Source organism: Dryobates pubescens, chromosome 34 (assembly GCF_014839835.1).
Source record: "Dryobates pubescens isolate bDryPub1 chromosome 34, bDryPub1.pri, whole genome shotgun sequence".
Lineage (NCBI taxonomy): Eukaryota > Metazoa > Chordata > Aves > Piciformes > Picidae > Dryobates > Dryobates pubescens.
The window spans coordinates 135,116-159,944 of record NC_071645.1 but is presented as its reverse complement, the minus strand read 5'-3'; the positions used below and the strand labels follow the sequence as shown (position 1 = coordinate 159,944).

The 24,829-nt window shown below is 53.2% G+C and overlaps 1 protein-coding gene across 4 annotated transcripts in view; it reads left to right on the top strand.

Moving 5' to 3' along the window:
- Positions 1-6,574: 6,574 nt before the first annotated feature.
- The window catches only part of BCL9L (BCL9 like), a 64,576-nt gene continuing 46,321 nt past the window's right edge, over positions 6,575-24,829 (top strand). For 2 of the 4 annotated variants that reach the window (XM_054175980.1, XM_054175979.1), the window contains exon 1: positions 24,191-24,315. The gene's annotated coding sequence lies outside the window, so the exon portion shown is untranslated. Of the gene's footprint in view, positions 6,758-24,190; positions 24,316-24,829 lie in introns of those variants that run through there. The other 2 variants (XM_054175978.1, XM_054175977.1) reach the window with 2 other exon arrangements.

Genomic DNA, 24,829 nt, shown 5'->3' with positions numbered 1-24,829 from the left:
AGTGGCTGAAGTGACATTGGCACCCATCTGTGCAGACCCACCCTGGGTGGTGCTTTGCACACTAGATAGGGAAGACCTATCCCTGAATGCACATTAACTATTTTTAAGATGTCTCTTCTTTCACACTCTTGTGAGCAAAGGAGTGAAAGCAGTGGATCTCCAGGATGCACCCAGCCTGCCAAGTGTGTTCAGATGGGCTGTCCCCAGTGTCCCCTCCCTGTGGGTCAGGTCTAGCACACAAACCAGTAGCAAGCTCTAGATTTAACATCATGACTGCTGTTTGCTGCCTATTGACAGGGCACCCTGGGTCTTCCTGCACACAGGACTGATAATGGGTGCAATGGAGTGGTTGTGCTTTGACTCAAGCATGTGCTGTAGCAGCCAGGAAGAAGGTATGAAAAGTCTGCTCTTCTTGAACACAAGACATTTACTACCTGCCTAACGTCTGGCCTGAGGATAATGATTTTCCTGCTTCTTGATGGAGAAGCAAGTAGGTCAACACAACAGTAAGCTCTGATTGTTTTTGTTATTTTCCTTTGCCGTGTCTTTGCGTCTCCAAGAGAATCTCTCCTTCTTTGCACTCTGTAGTGCTCACTGATTTCTGTCAAGTGAACCTTGCAGAAATTCCAAGTAGCCTGCCCAGCAGTTACGTGGATCTGTGGTTTTACAGCTGGGCAGGCAAGTGTAACAGCTTGGAATAACATCTGCATGGTAGAGGCTGCTCTCACTTGACCAGGTAATGTGTTCTCTGCCCAACTTCTGACCTGCGGCCTGAGACCCTTTGTTAAGGAACAGATAACTTTCTCCTGCAGCAGCTTAATCCTCTGCACCACAAGAACATTAAGAGGCAACAGCTTGCATGGAGGACTTAGTGTTAAATTCATAGTGGGTGCCATATATCAGAATGCCTCTGCAGTTTGAGATGTGTGTAGCTGGAGCACAACGAAGGAGATGAGATTGGTCATCTTCCTCCTTCCCTCCCTTCTGCATTTGAGTCCTTACATCACTACCTAATAATTTCCACAGGTACTTCTTGGGAAGCAATCTGTGGCAGCACCCGAGAAAACCTTGGTTTGCAAACACGTGGTACATGCTTCAGAAGCAGGGAGTCAGAGGAATCATAGGCCAAACAGAGATATCATGAGATCTGCAAAAGACAGAGAGGATAGTTAACTCTGACCATAGTGACTGCTCAGGCTCTGATGCTATGGCCTCAGTCTTTACCTGTGAAAGTCTGATGGGCATTGCTGAAAATGTGATCCCGAGGTGAAGCCTCTGTTTTAATGGGGCCTGGTTTGGCTCTTGCTATGTTGGTTTCACTAAAGACAGGTTCTTAGCCAGTCTGGTGTCGAGTCCTGATTGCGGGGGTTGCTCCACAGGGATCTCCCAAGTGTCTGGTGTTGTGTCCTAGACCCTGTGTCCTGCAGTGCTGTGACTGCTTGCTGGCTTGGGTGCCCATCTGTATCCCTCCCACCATGGCAATTTTGACAAGTTCAACTCGCTCTGCCCTTCGCAGGGTTCCTGCTCTCTGAGACATACCTGGTTCACTCATGCTTTGGCACACCAAGTCAAGTGTCTCTTTGGGCAGGGCCTGTACTTCCTCCTGAAACCTTCTGTGTCCTTCCGGAGTCAGCCCCCACAGGCAGGCCTTGCGGCTTCCCTCGCCGCTCACGCCGCCGGTGAGTTTCTCGAAGCAGCTGCTGAAGCACAGGTTGTGCCAGACTGTGTTTTTCCAGCTCTCTGGGGCCGTTTGAAAAAAGGGGAAGTGCTGCCTGTGGAGAGGAGAGAGTCTTCCTGAGCTGAAGCACTTAGAAGCTGTGGTAAATTACAGAATACATCACACTGGAGCAAGGGAAGGAGATGGCCTTCCCTGCCCCAAGAATGGATGTTTCTTCTGGGGAGTGTAAGACAAAACTAAAATGCTGGCTCTCGGGAATCAGGGGTTTGGGCGTTGAAAAAGAGGGGAAGTTTTCTCAGTGGCATCCCGAGCCAAAGGCAGAGCTAAGACCTGAACATGGGGCCTGGCTGCCACATCCCCACTTCCAAGTAGAAGATCAGAGATTCGTGTTCCCCTCATTATCCCTCTTCCCCTCATTCTGCCCTAGGAACTGGGAGAAGAGCAGGTACCGTGTGAACTGGTAGATCTGCTGTACAGTCAGACTGCCACTTGTGCTGTTGCACAGGGCAAGGGTGATGAGGATGGAGTAATTTAGGGGAGGATGGCACCAGCCCCCCTTGATTTTGGTACTCTGAGGTCTGAGGACCGCTGGTTTCCAAGGCATCAGCACTGCCTTGAGTTCAGGAATTTCCAGCATCTCCTGAGGAACTGAGATCTCCATGAATGAAATATCTTTGTCCTCAGTAAGCTGGTGAGAAAAAGGAGAAAAAGGACATGTATATATTAGCCCTGGGTGGAAATGAGGGGCAGAGGTAAGCTGCTTTGTTCTAGGGGAGGGTGGGTCTGGCAGTGTGCATATAGAAAGCTTCTACATGTCAAACTTCAGCCTCTGTCCCTGCACTTTGTACTCTCAGCCTGTTCATCAGACAGGCTCTGTGTACTGCCTGAGCCCTGCTGAAGCGGGAGGCAACCGCTTGTGGAGCTGCTGAGCCAGCTTCTTTCTTCTTGCAAGATTGCTGAGCACCAACCTGAGCAGTTTCCCTTTTACCTTGCCAGCCTCACTGGGGGATGACAGCACTTCCTTCTCTGAGCAGTCCAGGTCGGTGTAGTCCCGAGATGTGTTCAGAGAAGAGGTTTCTGTGGCACCAGCAACTGAGGCCACTGGGCTGTCAGAGCTGTTCAGGTCTACTCCAGGGCTCCCATGGATGGGACAGACCAGGCTGGGGTTTACCCATATCCACAGATGGGGTTGAACATTGGGTTCTAAGGAGAGAGAGAGAAACATCATCCTAGTAGTCTGACCTGAGGACCATTTCCAGGTCCTGCTGTCCAGAGACAGTCTGGGGAAGTTTGAATGCAACACAAATTCCAAGGCAAAGGTCCCTATTTGCCTTCTCATCCCCCTAAGCAGTGTTTTATGTCCTGTTTTGTAGACCGTGTGCACTGCTGCAGGGCCCTGTACTGCTGCTGCCAGCCTGGACAATGGTAATCAGCTCTGAAATTTTGCTTTCTCTTGCTCCTACAAAGCCAAAAAGGGTGTAAATTACTCCTCTCAGTCCTCCTTTCCCAGTGTTATCTACCTAAACGGCTGCGTTCAGAGGGAAGCACCTGTGCAGGCACAGCTCTGTAATGGTCTCCCTGTCCTTGCAAGACAGGCTTCAACTTTTTCTCAATAAACTCAGAAAAATTCCAGTCTGCACACAGATGTTCTGGCTGGCAAAAGCAAAGCCTTGTTCCCAAGCTGTTCCCTGAAACGCCGCCAGCCTCTGTAGGTAATGCCAGGTCCTAACCCTACCCCTGGCACCGGGTACTGTCCATGGCACCAAGCACTCGTGCCACAGGGTCAGCATGCCGCTTCAGCATGTGATGGCATGGGATCTCCTCAGGAGCTGGTAAGACATGGGGAGCCTGGAGGCACTGTGATAAGCTTCTCATTTTTGCATTAGTCTCATTTTCTGTAAGCTGCAGTCACTGCAGCTGCTTCTAATTGGAGCTGGTGGTATTTAAAGGTGTATAAAATGGGCCTTTTGTTAATTTCTAAGACTGGCACTTACTATTCACCAGATTTTACTATTTTCACCTGAGTTTTGGAGATAGGAATCTTCTTACAAGGAAACCAAGTCAGTCAATATCCCTGAGGATCTTACCTTGCAGAACGTCTTCAGTAGTGATGGGGAGTTTGAGCTCCTTTGCCATCTCCCAGTCCTGAAGGCCGTTTCGGAAGTGCAGGCTCTCCCAGAATGACTTGTTTTGGAAACTCAAGTCCATTTTCTTTGTATGGCAAAGGAATCTGCAGGTGCTGAGCACAGCGGGATCTGTGAGGGTGGCACAAAGAATCCCACCAGCTTGTGGTATATCTGTGTGCTGAGAGACTTGATTTCCTGTTTATTTTTCAGAAAGGGTATCACACAGGTGGGTGACAGGCTGGGCTCTGTTTCATGCTCTTAAATACCTATTACAGCTCCTTCCAGTGAGGAAATGGTCTGTACTGGTGGAGTAAGCATGCTGATTGACAGTGAGGTAGGTAGACCTCATAGGGTCTACTTTCCGCCCATTTACTTTGCTAGAGCCTCAGTAAATGAGCCATTCCTCTGTTCATTAGGCTAACTTATTTTTTTTCCCCTATTTCTGATACAATCACAGCCTCACCTATGGTCTGCAGTGGATTTCACAGGTCTGAGAAACCAAATGTCTCTGGAAACAGGATGGATCTGTGAGGGCTGCATTTGCAGTTACTGGGGAGCTCCCTCACCCTCCTTTCCTGGAAGTAGTGGATTTTAAGACTGGAAATTCCTTTGATTAGGAATTGCTTGTAACTTCCAGACACAACCCCTGCCTTGGATTAGTACCAGCAGGCAATTAGATTTCAGAATCGCTACATATGTTGACCATTTTGTAGAAGATGCAGGTTGTGCTCATAGCAGAGATGTACATCAGGGGCTTGCTGCCAGCCCATAGCTGGGAGACAGAAAGAAAGAGGCTGGTTTTGGCACTTGCTAGAGAAGATTGCACCATAATGTCAGTGTCACGATGCTGGGAGCATCTCAGTTTAAAAATTAATTCCATGACACTTGCACCAAAGGTCTGGCTTTGAGATTTTTGGGTGGCTTCTGTGCAATGAAAGGGTAAGGTGCTTTTCCCCATGGCAGGCTTGCACTGCAAGCTTGCGCCGTGCCAAACGTTCCTGCGCTGTTTGCCCTCACTATGCTCACCCTTCGCATGTTTGCATCTTTTGAGACAGGCTGTTGAAAACCAAGTCAGACATAAAACCAAACTTTCCTTGAAAAGATAACCTTCAAAGGGCAGAGAGGGTCTGGCATGCTTGGTTTTGCCTCTTCAATGAAAGCAGGCATGATAGTTTGCACTGTGTGAAAGTTTGCGTAGTTCTTGGCATTCCACAAATATCAAGTCAGCACAGCTTTGGTTTTGCTAGATGCAAAAGACTACTGTCGTGTAACTTCTTGCCCCTGGTGTGACAAAGTCCAGCCAGCAGCACAGATGAAGACGTGCTCGCTGTCAGATCCCTCAGGTGTGAGCAGAGCCTGCTCCTTGGCTGCTTTCCTAAGAAAGTCCAAGAGTGCCCCAATCAAAACCTTTTCCTCTTCCTGAAACTGGAGCCTGGTATTTGACTTGGGATGTGTTGCAAACAATCCAGCTACTATAGATTAATAATTTACCACATATTGCTTGACCAGCCGCACCACACAGTCGCTTTCCCCTTTCTGCCTGGAGTGAAACTCTCACACGGGGCTGTATGCATCAGCTGAGGCATGGTAATTCATTAAGCCTGTGATTATCCACCTGCACCCTCGACTGATGCCTCACCTACCCACCTACCCTTCAGTACCTCACCAATAAACTCGCAGGAGAGTGCTCGGCTGGATGCAGTTACGTTAAGAACTTAGGAGGAGGTGAGCATGCCGGGGGCGAGAGCAGCCCTGACAGCCGGACCTGGCACGCCGACGGCGCGTCTCGGCCTGCCGGCTCTTCAGCCAGGTGTGGCTTTTGGAAAGTGAGCGGCACAGCCTGTGAGCACCGATGTGAGTAAAGGGCAGAGGCGCGCCCGGGGCCGGGGGCAGGACGCCGGTGCCGCTCCGGGGCAGCCTGGCGGGGCCGCAGCGGGCGCTGCGCGCGCGGCTCGGCCACAAGGGGCCGCGTGAGCCGGCGTTTGGCGCCAAACTCACCTGTGGCTGTGGCCGGGGCCGAGCCGCTGCCCCGACCTGCCGCGGAGGGCTAGGGGAGATGAGAAACAGCTGCAGACCCGCCAGGGCTGCCGGCAGCAGCTGCCTGCAGCAGCTGCCTGCAGCAAAGCAGACGTGCTTTTCTCCCATCTTCCCTCGGGCTTCTGTCTTCTCAAAGGCGACTGCACTGCCGGTCTGTGAAGCTGGTAAGTCGCACGGGAAGGGGCGGGATAGGATATCCTGTAATGCACTGCTCCACCCAGAGAAGCCCTCCCCCCAGAAAGAAGGTGTAGAGAGCTTGTTAACGTTTCCTGCCTTCGCAGGATGGAGAACATTCCCCTCTGTGATAACGTCTGCTTCTTACTGGCAGAGGTTTGAAGCACTGCCGTAACACAAGTGGTTAGAGCAGGGAAAGGAGCCCTGTGGTCTGCCCAGTCCCTGCAATGAAGCTAGCAAAGCTGGAAACACGAGTGCTGGATTTAAAGGGGGATGTTTCAGAGATGTTCAGGCACAGCCACAGACCTTACATCTAAGGAAAAAGCTAAAAGGCCCTAATTTTGTTGAATCCCTGTCCTGTGGGTTTGTGTGCTGTGTTCTGGTCAAAGCACCATAACCCCGAGCTCCGACCCCTTGCTGCCCTTCCTTTCTTAGGGGGGAGGAGTCTTGATCGTGCTGCTAGATACAATTTGTGGCAAATAAAATTCGAAGATTGCTGATTCCTTATGCTTTATGGCTTAACTAGAAGCTTACGCTTGTATCCTAAAACCATCTCATGTGTGGGTCCTCCTTTAGCTTTGGAAGGTGAAACAGAAGTTAGAAGAGAACCTGCTGACGCATGCAGAAGGCCAAAGCAGCCCGCATCTCTGCATCGTGAATGGCACAGAAAACATAGAGAAGTGACAAGCTGGGGGTGTCTTGGCTCAGGACGCCTGGATTCTCCAAAGACAGCCCTTTTCAGGTAAGCATTATTTAGCTAATTGATGGGACAGGTTTGCTGAACACCAGACTCACCTGCTCCTACAGGCTTTGCGACTGCAAGAACTACAGGCAAGCTTTGGCGTGTGGGCTGAGTTCAGGGGGCAAGTGCAGTTCTCTTTCCTTGCTGATTCCAATCTCCTGGCATTTTAGATTAAGATTCACTTACAAATCAAAAGAAAAGATAACTTCAGATGTGGGATGTAACCGCAGGTGTGTTCAACTGCTTCTCAGGGTGTCTGGCTTTTGAATGCCATGCTCATGCATGTAGGGTGTAGGTAGATGTCTTCAGCTCGGCTTATGGTCTCCTGTGGATGTACTGTGTGAGGTCACCTCAGCAAGCCAGAGAAACTAGATTTGCTCCTGTTTCTGAAAGATGTTGGATCCAAACTTCCCTTTCCCTGAAAGGCAGGGGAGCTCTATAACTTGGCTTCCAACTCAGAGTTGCTACTCAAGACTGGCTCAAGTGTCCCTTGTGTTCCACAGATTCTGGAAGTTTTGAATTTGCACATTGTGACATCTGCTTGTCTGTGGTGATATAGGAGTATTGTTTCTGTCTTGGCTTTGCCCAGCTGATGATTTTTGTGTGGAGTCAAGCTCAGTGGACTTGGCAGGGACTCTGGGCTTGTGGATACTGGTTATGCTGATCAGCCGTGGGTTTTATATATTTATTTAAAATTTATTTCCCTGTAGTAGAACAGAAATTAGTTTCCAGTTAAGTAGTTGGTACTTTCCCCCATCTTTCCAGTGCATGGTGTACAGTAGGTGTCCGGCTTGTCCTCTCACAGTGCCACTCCCGCTGTGCTGGCATTGCTTCGGCTCCCCGTGTCATGGCAAGTGGCTGATGCTACGAGTGTAATCTACACAGAGTCTACACAGGATCTACATGGGCTGGGGTTAAAACCAATCCTTTCTTTTAAAGGGGAAAAGTACAGATAGGCAGGGAAGAGAGAGTACAAGGTGGCGAGAAGGCTGTTCCTGGTGAGGGGTGGCTGATGTGTCGGCACTGGCCCGGGACTGTGTCGGAATGCCCGAATGTCTGTGTCAGTGCTGCAGGTAGATGTTGCCACAGGTGCCGCTGGTCATGATCTCCTCAGGATGTGAGAACACAACAGATGTACTTGATGAGCATTACAGCCTTTTTCATTAGCTGTATTCTATTCTCTCTGAACAGATACACTATTTTCTGGGGGGGGAAAGGTGGCCTCTTACCCCTCACATCCTCAAATTCTGTGAAGCTGCAGTAAAAGAGCTGAACTTGGGTCTCTGCCCCTCCTCCCTGATTTTGAAAACCACTTCAAAGGTGAGCTGGCGGAAGATTGAAGCGACTGGTTCTGCCGGGCTTGCTGCCGCTCACCTTTCGTGCTGCTCCCCTGCAGAACAAAGCGCCGCACTTCCCTTTGATTTCCCCCTTTGAAAACCAGAGGTGACAGAGTCTGAAGTGCTCCACAACTTTTTTGGCAACTCTGTTCCAGTACCTTCCTGAAGTGCTAGGTGGATCAGGACAGGGCTTCTGGGAGGAGACCTTACTTGTGGCTAAATTAGTCTTCATCCCTCCCAGATGTCCCAGCAGGCAACCCCAGGTTTGCAGAGAGGGTCAGGCAATGCTTACAGCAAGAGGAGGAGGGAGCACAGAGTGAGCTGGAGTCGGTCACTTTGACCAGCACACATGGGGGTCCCAGAGGCTAGCCTGGCTGCCCATAGCCAGCAGTTTGTGCCACCTCCTGGCTCAGCTGCTGCCCAAGGGAGGGGTCTGCCCTATTCTCCATTTTGCATACTTGCTTCCGAGAAGAGGTGGCACACAGCAGAGCAGAGCACAGGCTGCCATTCTCCACCCAAGTGGGAAGTAGAAAACCGGTGGTCGTCTGTGCTATGGCCAGTGCCCGAGGCATGCTCTGCTCACTGTCTCTGCAAGGAATTCTTCTTATTATAAGTAAGTGTGGTGCTGGGTGAGGGGAGGGTAGGAGAGTATGGTTTGTCTTGGTGATGTAGGTTTCCAGACTTCCTCCTGTGCCATCAGGGATTGAGACATGCAAAGTCTTAAACATCAGGCTGTCACTTTCAAGCAGGTAGTGATAGAGAACACCCCTGCATCATGTGAGGGGAATAAAGACCACCTAGTACTGAATCAACCGCCCTAGGTAACACCATGTCCAGAGCTCTGTTATCAAATACAAACAGAGCTTGTCTTTGCACAGCTCAGGAGATGACAGCATCATGGCTTGCAGCAGGGCAGCTGCACAGCCAGTGCGTGAGAAGTGATGCAGGTCATGGCTGCCATGCTCAGAAACAGTGGGATGCTGACTCAGTGCAGGGAGCAGTGTTACTAAAGCAGTAGGAATCAGTTGTGTTGAAGGAAGTAGCAGATGACAGACTGGAGCTAAGGTTAATAAATCTGATCTCTGCTATTCTGGTGAGAGTCCTCGTGTTATAGCCAGTGTCACATTTGTATGTGTTGTGGAGCTGCAGAATTAAGAGGAGAATCCCTCTTGCCTGCTGGTTTAGGGCCAGGCTGGATGCCCGTACATGGCTTTTTATGAGGCAATACTGAAAATCTAAATACATTAATGTGTGTGATCATCTTTCAGCTTCTGGGTGTGAGAAGTGGTGCTGGAATCACATTCAGCTGCCTGTAGCAGGATGACTCCATGTGTTGAGGGCACAAGCCTTTGCATCAGACCAGTCTCTGTGATGTAGCCTCACACATCTTTCTAGTGGAGGACTGCTGAGGTCAGAAGGAAAGTGTCATTGGAAGTTCAGACTGAAAAAAACAACCCAACTTTTCTTTTTATGGCCACTTAAAACAGGGATGTTGTATCTTTAAGACACCCCCTTCTCATTCCCCTAATACCTCAAAGCCTCAAAGTGAATCTGGAGGAGAGGATCAGTGCAGGAGTTTAAGGCATCTTTCCCTGCCCTGCTGCACTGCTCACTTACTGCTCCGAAGGCTGTGCTTTGCTGTTTCTATGGTAACCATTAGTTGCTAAGCAACTGGAGCATCATCTGTGCTGAGCCCTCGCATCTAATTATCCCATCACAGTGGCTGAGAGGGGCTGGGGGGGGATTAACTCCTCTGCCATGGCAGATCCATTGACAACATTTTAGTCACATTTAAAGGGACATTGTCTCCCTTCTGCCACACTTATCTACACTTTCTTTCTTGAGCGGTTACTTGGCTTCCTTGCCTTGTTGGACCATGAGAAGGGGTACAGGTTTCTGCGAGCAGCAGAGACTCAGACTCTGTGCTCGTTGCACGCTTACTGCCTGTGTATGGAGCTTTGCCAGGAGCAATTCTTTCCCTCCAAGTCAGGCATGGTCTGCCTAGCTGTGTGTTTGGACCATGCAGTCCTTGCCTTGTAGACTTTCTGGGCCATTTGTGTACCTCCTTTGTCTCACAATCACCTCTATGCTGCCTTTATGTTATTGTCTCTGTCCCAAGAGCCCTGTGTCATGTCTGCTCTGTGAGGTATTGCTAATTCATCAGAGCTCAGCAGTGGAAGAGGTGGCCAGCTTGATGTCTTGGGTCTGTCTGGAAACTGAAGCAAACATTGCGTAGCTCACTATTCACTCCATCATCACCTTACTGCTTGCTGATGGGACGGCTGAACACTGTCCTCAAGGAGCACTGAAAGGCTGAGGTGTGAAGTAACAACCAAGGAAAATGTAATTTCTCACCTCTCTGTAAGTGGACAAAGCCACCAGCTGACTGGTGAATTGTGCATATTCAGATTTAAAAAAATCAGTTTGAGAGGCAATTCTGATTTTGAGTTTGCAAATCCAAGGTCGATGTTGTGCTGGACTGCGTCTACCTGCCGTGCCAGAGCGCATCCGAGTAAGGTTCCCAGACTCGGGAGGAGGAGAGTAGCAGTCTGAGTTGCCTCTAGACAAACACTCGACCTTCAAGAAAACCTGACTGCACCAAGGCCCATGCTTGAGTAAATTTTATCTGCTTCTTGCCTGCTCTCATCTGACTGGATAGGGAAGAATTCCCATTTTCATTTTCTTTTGGGAAGTTGCTGCTGTGGTGATGTCTTTTCTAGTGGCTGGATCAGTGAGAATTGGGAGGTTTGTTAGAAAGATCTCCCTTTGTTATACTTTTTTTCTGTAGAGGTCTGCAAACCAGCTGAGTGGTACTGCAAAGCTTGCTCGCAGTGTTTGCTGCACCTTGTGTAACTACTGAGGGTAGAACTTCTTCATCAGGAAGGTAGCACACAAGAAAATTCCTAGTACCTCCCTGAACTGTTTTAGTTTCTATGTCCACCCTTGAATCGTGAAGTCTCTTGTTGCAGCCAAAGCCTGCAGGAACTATCCAGGCCTGGCAACATGTTGTGCCAACCTGTTAGCAGTGCTTCCATCCCTTGCCGTTGGCACAGGACCAGGGCATGCAGCTCTCTGAGGAATGAGTGACCAGAGGCTAGGTGGGACAAGGTAACTTGGGAAGATGGAACAGGTGCAAGATGTATTTTGTCATGAAATGGGAAATGTAATTAAAGTCCACATGGTAATTATGAGCTGGAGGGGAGAAAGAGATGGATTTCTGCCTGAAGTCTCATTGGCATTGGCAGTCTGGAGTTTTGCATAATGCTACTAGACATGGAAGAAAAACTGTGGAGGAGAAGCATGGAAGATGCAAGTATTGCAAAGAAGTTTCTGTGGCTTGGAGCTGAGCATATAGCATAAAGGGAAATCTTTGTTTTCTCCAGCCCAAAGCTGGGAAACCAAAAATAAGAATGGAGCATGCAACCTTTTGGTTCCTTGGTGTAAATGGACTGAGTTGAGAGACTCACAGTGAGAAGGCTCAGGCCTGATGCCATGTATTTCTCTCTGGCCTGCCTGGGTGCCTTTCTGCTCCCTGCATGAGGGGTTTCAGTCCCTAGAGCATCATCCTCTGAAAAGAAGTGGATGTGAGAAGGTGCCTGAGCTGTGTACTGCAAAATCTGAATGGGTTTGTGAGAAAAGAGGGAGGTGGGCATGGTGCTGTTTGAAGGAATAGAGGGTGACTGCTTCTTCACAAGAGTGAGGAGAAGGTTGTCTTTGCACTTTTTTTTGTTTTTAAGGGGGCTGTTCAAAACACTTTGCCATGTTTTGCAGGGCTTTCAGGGATCAGGGGAAGTAAACATGCAAACCTCTGACTCGGGCGCTAGGTCCCAGAGTCAGGAAGGAATATTCTAAAACCTGCTTGAGCCATGTGCTGAATGTTAATGGGGGAGGCAGCGCTCACAAAAATGCTGCAGCCGGGCTCCTGCCGCCCAGCTTTGCTACCAGTGCTGCTGCCTCTCTGAAAAGAGCAAAACGGGGCTCATGCTGGCAGTGTGCCTGAGAGGACTGTGGCTCGGAGAGCAAGGCAGCTTGGCTACCTGCAGAGCAGACTGGTTAGGCGGCAGGCTGCAGAGCAGAACGGTCAACGTGCCTCCTCGCTCCGTCCCAAAGGGGGCAGACCGCGCCTCTTGCACCCACAGCTGTCTCGGGGTAGGACAGCAGCCCTCGATTCGAGCAGTGTGCTGCTCGGCAGAGCCCAGGACAGAGGTGGAATGAGTATCGCGGCCGTTGTCCACACTGCACGATGGACTGGGTTGTAAGATTATCTATGCTGATGGATGAAAACTGCTGGAGCAGCAGAGGCAATAGCAGGCACACAGTGTTATCACATGTGGTTGGGACAAAGAAGCAATTAAAGTGTGGGAGGGAATTTGGGAAGATAAAAGTCTGTGGCTAAGTTGGAATCTGGTCAGGATGCTGAACGGGGCAGCCCACCTTCTGGAACACGTTGAGGATTTGTATTGACTTTTTTGAAATACAAGGCTTGAGATATTGCAGTTCCTCCTGCATGGCTGGGGAGGAGCTTTCAGGGCTATCAGATGGTCATTTTCAATTTGCTCCCTGACCTGGAAGTGGAATGGGGGAATGTCTCTCTCTGTCTGCTTGGTCATACTACATCCTTGCTCTCTGGCTTCACCTGTGAACTCTCTCTTTTGCTTTCCATTCCCTTTTGGCACCTCAGGGCTTAAAGCATCTCCAAGAACTCAAATTAGGAGAGCAGCAACTGAGGAAGCTTGCCAAATGCTCTACATTGGTTAACAGCTCTTCTCAAAACCAGATGGTTAGTAATTAAAGGGAGTCAAGCAGGGAGGCTGCATTGTCCTTTTAGTCTTTTTCTTCCTCTGAAGAAAAGATTTGGTGACCTTGGAGGAAGATCAGCTTCCTCTGTCTGCAGGGTCCTCTTGCAGTGCTTGTAGTCTGCGGTGATCCTGATGCTATGTGCTGGGCACAGGATCTTTCTGAAGCAGCAGGCTCAGTATTTGCTCTAAGTTCAAAGTAATCGCTCTGGAGGTAGGACAGAAATGCATTAGTAGAAAGAAAACAGGAAGAAGATGCTGAAATGTTGGGAAGAGCCCTGCTCCCAGAACTTCTTCAGGACCTTTCCTTCAACCTTTACATTGTCAGTAGAAACAAGCCTGACACTATCATGCTGCCCTTTCACTTTTGGGCCATCCGTGTGCATGTGGGTGGCTCCACATGGCCTTTCTCCATAGTACTAGGAGCTGGATGGCTGGGAAGATGAAGGGCAAGCACAGCATGTTTTCTTCTTTATTTTCAAGAACATGTTGGTTTCTAGAGCCAATCTTAACAGATGCACTGTCAACACCTAACGGTTCAACCTCGTGTGGAAGAGTTGCATGTGAGGAGAAATGTATTGGCAGTAACAAACGCTTCCCACTCAAATTCAGGTCCAAGACAAGTGTAGCAGCGTTGTCTCAAATTCCAGAGCCATGGTCCTCCACAAGCTCCCCTTGCTGAAATCTTGCTCCTTCTTCCTGTGGCCATCACTGCTGCATGGCTGAATTTTGGGAGACTTGAGCCAGGACCGCTGGTTGTTTCTTCCATGCAGGAGTGCCAATAGGAATACATTTTGGTGCTATACTCCTGGTAATTTTGCTGCTAGATCCTGCCTGAGAGTTTCAGAGATGAGCTTAGCCCTGCTCTAGGTGGTCCTGCATCATGCTGTTCAGTCTGTTTTATTTCTGCCCTCTACACGGGCTTTGGAGGCTCCTTTTATGCCAACTTTCAGAGACTGGTGGACAGGACCTGCTCTACAGATTTTAAAGAGTCCAAACACGGATCTCAAACCTTGCTCTCCTTCAGAATGGATGGAGTTGTATTGAGTGCCTGAATCAAAGGATTTTGCTACAGTTTGTGCCAAATGAGGTCCAGCTCCCTAGGAAAGTCTTTGCTGGTCCCAGATTGGATGTTTTGCCTTTCCTGAAATCTGGGCTCCAGTTACAAATGGACATCTGGTGACACCTTTTATTCTGGGGCTGGCACGATGTTTTGACAGTGTTATGGTACTAGGGATGTCCCAGGGACTGATAGAGCTGTTCCTTGGCCCCTCCCCAAATAGGGTCAACCTGCAGCTCTGTCCTGGGATATTGCTGCCAGGTAGAGAGCGGCAGGCTTGTGCAGGAGCTGCAGACACCACCTGTAGCTCCTCATCTTGCAGGCTCTGCAGAGAAAACATGGGCAGAGGAGGGCCCTTTACCCTTGGGGGACTTATCCGTGGGCTCCCTGGGAGTGGAGGGTGCTGACCTGGGGGTCTGTCCTTTGTGTCCCTGACAGCACAGTGCAGATCCCCATCTGCATGATGCTGCTGAAGCATCATCTCCCTGTCATGAAATATTCATGACAGTCTCCAGTAGGGCTCCAGCACAGCAAATCTCTGTCCCTCCTGTGTGTGTGTGTGTGTGTGTCCCCCCGCCCCATACACAGACAATCTGTGCTGCAGAGGCTGTGGGCTCTGCTGGGAGGTCAAGCCAGATCCAGGCAGCTGATCTGTCTTTGAGGAAATAAAACAGAGCAGAAAAGAAGTAGTGAAACCCCAGGAGGTGCTTTTGAAGCTTAACCCTTTCCAGGCTGGGAAGCACCGGCAGAGAGAGTGTGCAGCAAGCAGCCTAAGCCGTGCCCAAGCTGGAGAGCAGCCGAGATGCTGTAGTCCTTTCTCAGACTGGGAAGACTGTTTCCAAGCTTGGGAATCCTGCCTGAACAGGCTCTGCTGCTGTTGAATGTGCTAGTTTAAATCTATCTGATGCAACATGCAGTGTTTCTCCAGACTTTATTGACAGCCACCTTGATTTCATGGCATTCGCTCTGCTAGGTGCGAGTCCTTGCTAGAATGCCACAGGGGAGTACTCCGTTTCCCCTGTGGGTGGAGGAGCATAAATCTTGGATCTTGTGAGTTACTTCCCTGACTTTTTAATGTTCAGGGCATTTTTGAGCCGCCTCCTCATATATGGTTAAGATGTCAGAGAGTGAAAGCAATATATTGTATCAATGCTAAGGATCGCTACACTTGGGAGAAAGTTTCTGGGCTGGGAGTGGTGGCAGCAGGACTTCCTCAGTGACCTCCATGAGCCCTGTTGTGCTGTGGGGACCTGGTCTCGATGAGAGACTCTAGAGCAGAGCGAACTGCTGCACAAGGAGCTCTCTAGGCAGGCATTAAGGTGAGGACTTAGGCACACAGTGCAGGTGGTGTTTGAGCAGCCTGGCTGGGGTGGCGGGTGCAACTGGTTCATTCCTCCCTCCCTGTTCATCCTCTTGGTAATCCGATTTACATTCCCTTTTCTTCCCCTGGATCCTGCTGTTACCATGGGAACTATGTTCACAGTTGCATTTCATTGGCTTCTAGAACAACTCCTTTTCCCCTTTCATCCTGTCTCTTCCCATTTCCAGCTTGTACATGGAGATGTGGCTGTCACAGGATGAGGAAGCTTATAAGGCCTCTCATCAGAGGGATGAAGGCAGTGGTTAGAGGGCAGAATTGAGGAAATATGGTAAGATTGTTAGAGACTGGGTGAAGTTATTCAGCTTATGTGGTCTTTAGGTTGGTCTATTCTGCATCCCACAGCTATGAAAGTAAGTCCTGGACACCTACTGTCTCTGAGTCCGCCAGCTCATCCCAAGTCCCCTCTTGTCTCTTGTGGCCTGAATAGCCAGCATGAGTCTGGTCCATACTGTGCTCTTTGTGATGGCTGAGGAGTTTTCTTGCCTGTTTTTGCAAAGACAGGGCTGGTGGTGTGACTGCTTTGTGGTTGAGAGGCAGTAAGGCCAGAGATGCTGCTCCAGGTTTGTTCACATTTTTGCTGCCTTGTGCTTTGACCAAGAAAATTGTGCTTCAGTCTGGTAGATTAAGGGAGTGCACAGAAAATGGCAAACAATTGCAATACCATATCTTAACAGATGGTAATTAGTTATCTTCTTTGTTCCTGAAGTAGCTGTGCCTTGGTTTTGTCAAGTACAGCATATTTGCTCAAACTGGGAGAGTATTTGAAAGAGGAAGGAGCAGCGGCAGTGGGGAGAGATTTCCAAGCCTCTCCTTAAGAAGGTTTTCCATTATGCAGATCACATGCAGTGGGGCCAGCAGCTGGTCTGCTTCAGCCTCACTATGCTGGCCCCTACTCTTCCTTACCCTGTCTAGTCACACTGGTAGAGAGCCAGCTAGACTTTGGCAGCTGCCCTCCATCTCTCCCCATCTAAACCTGGTTCCTGAGGTGGTACATCAGTACCAGGCTGACATCATGAGGTGTGGCCAGGCCAACCCCTGTGTTTGGTGTTCTGGCTCTGCTGGCCTTTGCTGTCAGACACACAGCAATCCTGTGCTGCCTTCCACCCAGGAGAGGACTCTGATGCCTGGTTCTTGGTGTGCAGGATGGTGTAATTTAGTGCCTGTAATGCTGTGAGGCACTGAGCTAGTGGAGATAGAGTGTTTGTTTAGCAATTCATATTCCAGCACAGGGATGAGGATGTATTTGCAGGCTGTGGAAATCCATCTCCTCACTTGTGTGCCTGGATATTAAAGCTCCATTTTAGCATTTTTCACTGGAGCCACATTTTCTCCTTTTCCTCTTAATTAAAACATCCCCTTCTGCCACGCACATGCTGCTATTCTGTCATGCACAGCCCTGGAGGTAGCTGCATCTCCTTCACGCCGTCTGAGAGAGAAAATGGAGTAAATACGATCTGGCAATGATATGTTTTCCAGAGCTGCTCGGCTCGGCTCTGCAGCTGAATCTTAGCATCGCGTGTGCAAGGGGAGATCCTGGGTGCGATGAGAACAACCCCATTCTCCCACCTGTATCCCAGCATCGCGGGATGGGGCACCCGCGGCCGGCGGGCCGCGTTTGCCTGCGGCTGTGGCTTCCCAGGCTGCCAGCCTGCCCCCGCGGGCTCTTCCCGTAGGAGGTTGTGCCGCCCGCTCCCGCCAGGGGGTGCCGCTGGCCGCCAGAGCCGGCCCCGCCCGCTCCCGCCCCGCCCCTCCGGTCCTCCGCGGGCCGGCCGGATCCACAGCTCGCTGCTTTGCGCTGCGGCTGCCTCCGGCCGCGGAGGGAGCGGAGTCGCGGCCCAGTTCTGTGCCGGAACCCTGGGCATCCCCGCGCCGGCGGCAGGCAGAAGACCCCGGCATGCTCCTGCGCAAGCCCGTGTGTCCCAGGCCTCGGGTCGGAGGTGGCCTCAGGCCAGCCTGTGCGTGAGAAATAGTCGCTTTCAGCGGGAAGGGACTTTCTCCCTTCCCCTGTCCTGGTCCTGCTGCCCACGCAGCCAAGGGATGCGTGAGTGCTCCCGAGGCTGGAGGGAACTGGCTGTCTGCGCGCGTTCCTCCGTAGCTGTCTGCCCTCGGCGGGCAGTAGCAGGAATGTTTAATGACAGAGACTTTGGAGAGAGGAAGACGAGCAAGCAGAAGCAGCCAGCCTCCAGCACAGGGCTCGCCTTGCGGTGGAGAAGGCAGGATGACTTTGGCGGTGCCTCCCTGTCCGTAGGGGTGGATGCAGAGGGCTTGTTTTTGGAGAGCACGAAGGGAGGTGGAGAATTCCGGACCACGAGAAGAAACAAAACGTAAATAGTTGGGCAGGGATGGGGTGGTCCTGGCAAGGAGGACCTTCTCTTTGTCCCGAATTTCATAAAGTTCATGTGGTGGTTGGCTGAGGTGCTTGGCACCTCTGGCTGGAAAGTACCATCAGAGTTGTGTAAACGCGGACATGTTTTGGGAACCTGAGGTGCGGATGAGCGAGGGATGAGTGAAAACCAAGGAGGCAGAAACAGGAGCTGAGCGTGAACACACAAGTAGAGCCTGTGGCTTTACTCAGACAGTCACCTGCCCTGGAGCACTCAGGGCAGAAGAGTCTAGCCAGGCATCTGCGTGTTGATGCAGGTGAGTTTGGCTCTGTGCAAGGGTCTGTGCCCTGCTTCTGCAAAACAGGTCTGCTGCTGAGATGCTAGAGGAAAAGCTTTTCCTGCAACTAGAGAGCTGTGTGGCTGAGGTGTTGTGCACATCAGGGTGCGCGTGACAGTCTCAGAAATGGGGACTGCATGTGTGGGCACAGGGGTAGCATGCCCTAGTCCAGACTACCAGCAACAGGAGTCCTTGTCATGCTGGCAGATGGTGCAAGGCAGCAGCTTGCTAACTTCCCCTGTTATGAGCCCATTTACAGAGCAATGATTTTGAGTGACCCCAAGTAGTAATAAAGATGTTGAATAAAATTTAATGTTGTGTCAGGGTTGTGACCTCCTTGAAAAGTCTCCTGATCTCTGCTTTACACAGGGCTCAAGTGCCTGTAGTAGCAAGCTTCCAGGAGTCCTCTGGAGATGGAGGCAGGGATAAAAGGGAGGGACTACTTGGGTTCTAGTTCTGCCTTGCTGTAGAACTGTAACAGCAAGGACAGGAAAAGCTCTTCTGGCACCTTCCATGATTCTTGTTACCGGTGTTCTGCCAGCAGAATAGATGTGGGACTGGCACCCGTGTGCCTTGCACTGTTCCTGCCGCTCGTGGTTGCACATGCTTGTGAGTGCTTGCACGCCATGTCTGCCCTGGCACCACCTCTGGCACCCATCACTGGCACACAGGCACGAGGATTTGCGTGTCTGTGACATGTGCACGGCACATGCTGTACGTGCCGAGGCTGCTCCGGGGGTCCGCTGTGGCAGGCAGGGAGCAGAGCGGGGCAGGCTGGCAGCGCGGAGGGTGGCCGGGGATGTGAGGTAGGCGGCCGCAGCAGCAGCCAGCGCAGCTCGCCCGTTTGCGCCGACCCGAAATTCTCCGCTGGGCCTGCTGCTGCGTGCGCGGCCGGTCAGGAACGGGAGACCTCGCTTCTGCGGGGCTACCGCCGCCTTCCTGCCCGGAGCCCGGCTGCCCACCCGTCCTCTCGGCCGGGGTTCTGCTGGCTTTGTGTCACCGAGGCGCTGCGGCTCCAGAGCCAGCCCTGCCTGCTCAGATTTTCCAAACCCGCACTGGGGAGGAAGGCGCCGTATCAGGATAAGAGTCCTCCCCACCCACCGCCCGCCCGCTGCCACTTTCCCGCTCCCCAGCCAGCCCGAGCCCCGGGTGGCAGTGGGAGGCGCGGCTCAGTCGATAGCTGCATTTATCACGCTGGTGGCCTCGCTAAGTGGTTTAACCCTTCACACCCCGCAGGCTTGCTGGTAGCAGGCTGGGTGGTCTGCCCTGCCAGCAGCTGCCCAGCCTCACCGGGCTCCAGCTCTCCTGCCTCTGCGAGGTGGCAGGCACAGAAGCTCCCTTCTAGCTCCAGTGCCAGTAAACCTGAGCCTTTGCTTAGCTTGTTGCTCACCAGGGGCTGCTCTAGAAGACAGCAAACCAAGAGGCAGCAAAGCAAGTGTCTCTTTGGGGCCCTGTGCAAAGTGCAGCCCAAATAGAGCTATGGCATGTATCAGAGGCTGCCCAAGGCAAGGCAGTTGTGGTAGGACTTCAGCTTATGTCTGTGCAAGTATCTTGGCAGTATCAGGACTTTGTGCACCATGCAGCAGATCTGGGATGACTTTCCCTGGGCTGCAGTGAGTATTTGAGGTGGTGTGAGAATGAGGCTGATGTTCTGAGTGCCCTGGAGTCACAAGGAGGGAAGGAGAGTGGTGGTGTGCCTGTTGCCATACAGGCATTATGAGAGCATCTGATGTTGCAGGAATAGCAAGGCATCCAGGATCCTGAGCCTCAGGATCTTTGTGATCCTGGAACCCTGTCAGGAGTTTGTCTTGGTTAGATGATGGTGTGTCAGCTGTGCTGTGGCTGCAGCAGTGTACTTCCATTTGAGAAGACAACAGTTCAGTTTGATTCAATTCTCTTCCAGTACTCCACCGCAGGCGGCATTTTGCCTTTAGGACCCGCCTGGATGAGTTCCTGTGTGATCTGCTCTAGGTGATCCTGCTCTGGCAGGAGGATTGGGCTAGATGATCTCTCGAGGTCCCTTCCAGCCCCTAACATTCTGTGATTCTGTGATGGCAGCACAGCAAAATCCCAGCATACAGAGAGGGCCCAGGGCTAAGCTCTGGCATGAGGACTCTGAGAAGGAGGCTGAGGCTGGCCTGGTTGCATTGCTTCAGGTGTTGTCTTTGCACTTTCTGGTTTCTTCTGTCTGCAGCTGGAGGAATAGAGAAGCCACACTGGGCACTTCTGATTCTATCTCGGTCAATCTTGCTGACAGGCTGCTGAGGCAGCTGCAGAGGTGGTGGAGGTAGCACAGGCTTTTTGCAGCTGCCTTCTGCTGGCAGCTTCCCTGCTCCAACTCCAGCAAGCACAGAATGAGGGAGCTCATTCTTCCCTGGCTGGCTGCAAAGCTGGGCACAAACTTGGGGCCTCTCCTGGATAGACTTTTTCCCCTTTCCTTGAGTAAAGGCTTTGTGGTACCATCAATACAGAAGTGAGATCGAGACCTTGAGATGCAGCCTGAGGAAGATGGAGGCACAGCAGGGACTTGCGAGGCTGGGGGACAGGATCTGTGCCAGTGTCTGAGTGGAGAAGAGTGCACTGTAGCCAGAAGCCTGTGTAGGAATGGCCAGAACTAAAGCATGGGGACAGTGAAAAAGATGGTTTTAGGCCACCTTAGGCTACTCTGTAGCAGTAGCATAGCCTCTTCCATCTTCTCACTGGACCTTTGCCTTTCCAGGGCAATGCAGGATGAGTCTGTGTGCCAGGTGTGTGGATTATAATGCTGGAGCTGCCACCAGATCCCTGCTCTGTACCTATGTGGATAGGCAAGGCAGAGACTTGCTCCTAAAATGCATTTTGCAGCCCTGGGCTCGTTCCCTTCATCCCAGTTTGTCTGTGCTCTTCCATTCCTGGGGCCTCTGCTGGGAGTTCATCTGGGACTGGAGTGAGCCACTGGGGAAATGCTTTGTGTAGAGACGGCTCCACCTAACTGTAAATCACATCATTAATTCCAGTATAGTTAACTGGACCTAGTTAATCATATTCATAAGAGTAATGAGGGCTTTGCCCACAAGGGTCTTGCAGAGGTCTCAGCTTGGGGCTAGTGTTCGGAGATGCACTGGGAATGAACAAGTCCCAGAGACTTGGAGATAGCTTGGGACCCAGCTTCTGGGTACTCCAGACATCTTTATCGATAAAAGCGTGACTGGATGAGGCTGATCCTTCTCACCCTGTAGTCCAGTGTCTTCTGCATCCCAGGCAGAAGGTGTCAGGAGTTTCTGGGGGTCTGGTCCTAGTTCTTCCCAGGGAAGGCTGGTGTCATGGCCACAGATGGTTCCTTTGTGGTCCTTGACTGGTTTGCAAGGAAGACTTGATTTCATTTTGCAGACCAAAGGCAGGAAAGCCCCATGGCAAGGGAGGTGTGGGCAGCAGTCAGTTTGGGCATCCTGGCAGGGGCTTGATAATGTGCTGATGTACCAGGCAGCTGCTGGGATGAGCTGCTGCCATGGTCGTGGTGGTGTTGGTGGAGGGAGGCTTTTAGGAGCTCCAAGGACTCTGCTTCCCCATCTCCTCCCCTCCCTGTGTCTCCTGCTGTGGGCGTAATGATAGAGGAGGGAAGGGGACACTGGGAGTCGGAGTCAAGTGCAGGGAGGGCAGCTAGCCCGACAGATGTTAATTAAAGGCAGAGCCTCCGCTCCTAGCCGGCAGTGGCTGGTCCTCCCTCTGACCTTTCCCAGTCTTGCTCTGCCACTTTCATGTGCGTAGGCTGGGAGAGATGTGCTGGGCTGTGATGTAGAAAGCAAAATAGGCTGCAGGGAAGGAATGGGAGGGAGAGGCAACCAGAGAGCCTGGAGGACAGGTGGCTCTGCAGCAGAGGTGGCTGGAGGGAAGGAGTTGCTGTTCTTCTCATAGCACCGAGCTGTTGTGCCAGGCAGAAGCGGTCGGTCACTGTCTTTAAACCCAACGTGCCTGTGTGGGACATGAGGCACATGAGCCCAGTACTGCTACTGGGAAGGATAAAAGCATGACAATATGTCACTGCTTGTTGATGAGCTGCTTGGGAGGTCACCAGAAAGGCAGGGGGGTTGTATGGCCTAGCTGCTCCCTGGTCCATGGGAGGGTACACCTGGGTCTGTTATGGATGGCTGGTGCAAGCAAAGGATGTTTGATGCTGCGTTTTGCAGAAGGGACCCCAGTGATTGCCTCTCGAGGGGAAACCCTGGGCACCCGTACTACATCCGTGCTGTTCACTCAGCCCCGGCTGCTGTGCCCGGGAACTTCCGCGGCAGTGTTTCTGCAGGGGCAGCTGAGCCTTCTGCCCCTGCCCGCTTCTGCCCCTGCCCGCTTCTGCCCCTGCCCGCTTCTGCCCCTGCCCGCTTCTGCCCCTGCCCGCTCCCGCGCGCAGGGCGGGGCGAGGCGCTGTCCCGCCCCCCTTCCCCCCACCCCGGTAACCCGCTCCGCGCCCCGGCAGGGGCCGCTGCTGCCGCCGCGTCGCCCCGGGGTTCGGGGGTGTCCCAGGTTCGAGGTGGAGGGCCTTGGGTCCTGGGGCGTCCCCCGGCTTGATAGGGCTTCCGTTTTTTCCTTTAAGGGTGAGAGGGCGGGACGTGTCCCTCCATTCCCCATTCTACCTCTGCTCCCAAGGGTTGGACTGGCTGCGTGCCCCGAGCCGGTGGAGGGCAGGTGATCGTGGCTCCATCTCCGGTGGTGGATGTGGGTGTGCGCTGGAAGAGCAGGAAGGCGAGGTGTGTGTTCATTCTCTATCGGGGCGCTGCTTGTCCCCGGGTCCCCTTTGGCTCTGGCAATGCTCAGAGATGCTTCCAAGTTGTCCCTGCTCAAACCCTCCCTTCCCAGCCCACCCGAGCAGTAAGTGCGCTGCAGGCAGGAAGGTGACACATCCGTGGTTGGGATGGTGCTGGATTCACCCAGAAGGGGGTGGACTGGCTTAATAGCCTGGTGTGCGCGTGCACTTGTGCGGCTGCCTCCGGCAGCCAGCGAGTCAGCTGTGTCCGCTCCCGGCTGCATCCTGCGTGCCTGGCACTGCAGCAGCCCGACTTGGGCTATAGCTCCCGGCGCTGGTGGAGGGCTGAGCTTTTGCCACATAGCTGCAGCAAATGCAGCAAATTCGAGGCGAACACTATTTCCACCAGACCCTACCCATGGCTACCTGCCAGTCATATCACCTCCTGCATCCCTCTGCTCTGCGGGTCTCACCTGCCTCTCTCTGCTTCTGTCACCCCTACCCTGGTGTAGCTGTCGATGGCTGTTGCTCAGGGAAAGAGGTTAACGCATGGAAAACTTGTTGGTAACGACAGTAATGTGCTGCTCTTTCCAGATCCTGGGTCCACCCCTTGTGCATCTTGTGTGTAGGCTCTGGGAGACACAGCAGAAAGGGGCTCAGGTGTGGGACTTCTCCCGCAGAGTGGGCCTCAGAACAGGACGTTCAAGGTGTTAGCACAACCAGAACTGGGTGGTTATACAGCTTCAACCCAAGCCTATTGATGGGGCAGAGCAGGCTGAGGTTGTGGATGATACAGTGCAGCAGGGAGATGCTCGGGGGAGGTCTGAGATGCGCAGCGGCTGTGTACAGATGCTGCTGGGACGCGCGTGTGAAGCGACTGGGTGTGCAGCGTCTCATGGCATCTCCCCTTCGGAGGACTCAGGCGGCCCCAGACCGGGCACCTGGCAGCGCTTCTGGGCGGGTGCTGCCGACTGGCCTGGTGGCGAGGGGTGCTATCGGGTGCCGGTCCCTGGTGCCGGTCCCCGGTACGCCGCTGGGCGGCCAGCGGAGCGCCCTCGACCAGGAAGCGGTTAATCAGCGCGCGGGGCTTTTATTTTGACAGGGCAGCGCCTGGCTCCGCGCTCGGAGGAAAGTGAATGATCCTGTTTCTCCAAATGATTATTCAGGCTCCGGCGGAGAAAGGAGCACTCGGCACGCAGCGCCTCGCCCCTCGCCACGGCGTCCCCGCCCGCGCCCGGGCCGCCGCGCCCGCCGGCACCGCAGCCCGCCGCCCGCGCCCGGCCGCCAGCCGCAGCGCGGGGAAGCCGCCTGCGGCCCGGGCGGGCAGCCGGGGCCCGCCGCGGCCGGACGCCCACCCCCGCCGGCGGGCGCGGGCTGGAGCCGCCGCCGGCGCCGACGGCGGAAGCAGCGGCGCGGCGGGGCGGGAGGCTCCGCCGGCAGCGCCGCCGCCGGCCCCGGCCCCGCGCCCCGCGGCGGGCGGCCGAGCCATGAGCGCGGCCCGTGCTGCCGGCCCCGCGCCGCCGGCCGGCCCCCAGCAGCCCGCAGAACCGCACCGCGCCGCCCCGGAGGGCTCGCCCGGCCTGCCCTGAGCGCCGCCGCCGAGGTGAGTGTCCCGCCGGGCCCGGGTGGCCGCCGTCCCATTGTTCTGCCTCAGGGTGTGTGTGTCTGTGTGTGGGCTTTGAGCCGCGCCCCCACCTCGCCCCGCGGGGTCGGGCCCGCGTCGAGGCTGTCACCCGGGCGCGTCCCGGTGTGCCGAGACGCCCGTACTACAGCTCCCCGGGGGCGGCGTGGTCCGCGGGCGGCGGCAAGTTAGCGGAGAGACGGTCCGGTCCCGTCCCGTCCGGTGCTGCTTCCCGCTCCCGGTGCTCCAGCCCGCCGCCGGCGTGGACTTAGCGGGCAGAGGAAATCGGCTGTCTGCCTGCGCCGGCTGGTGATACGTTGTCAACGCTCCCGCTTCCCTTGGACACAGTCTCCCCTGGGCCGCGTGGTTGTTCCCGCTTCGCTCGTCCGTTTCAGGGACTGTTTGTAACCTGTCACCGTGGCTGCTGCTAATTCCTCCAGCGGCAGACAGCCTCGAGTGGGGCTCTACTCTAGTGCAGAGAACTTAGTTGCCTTGT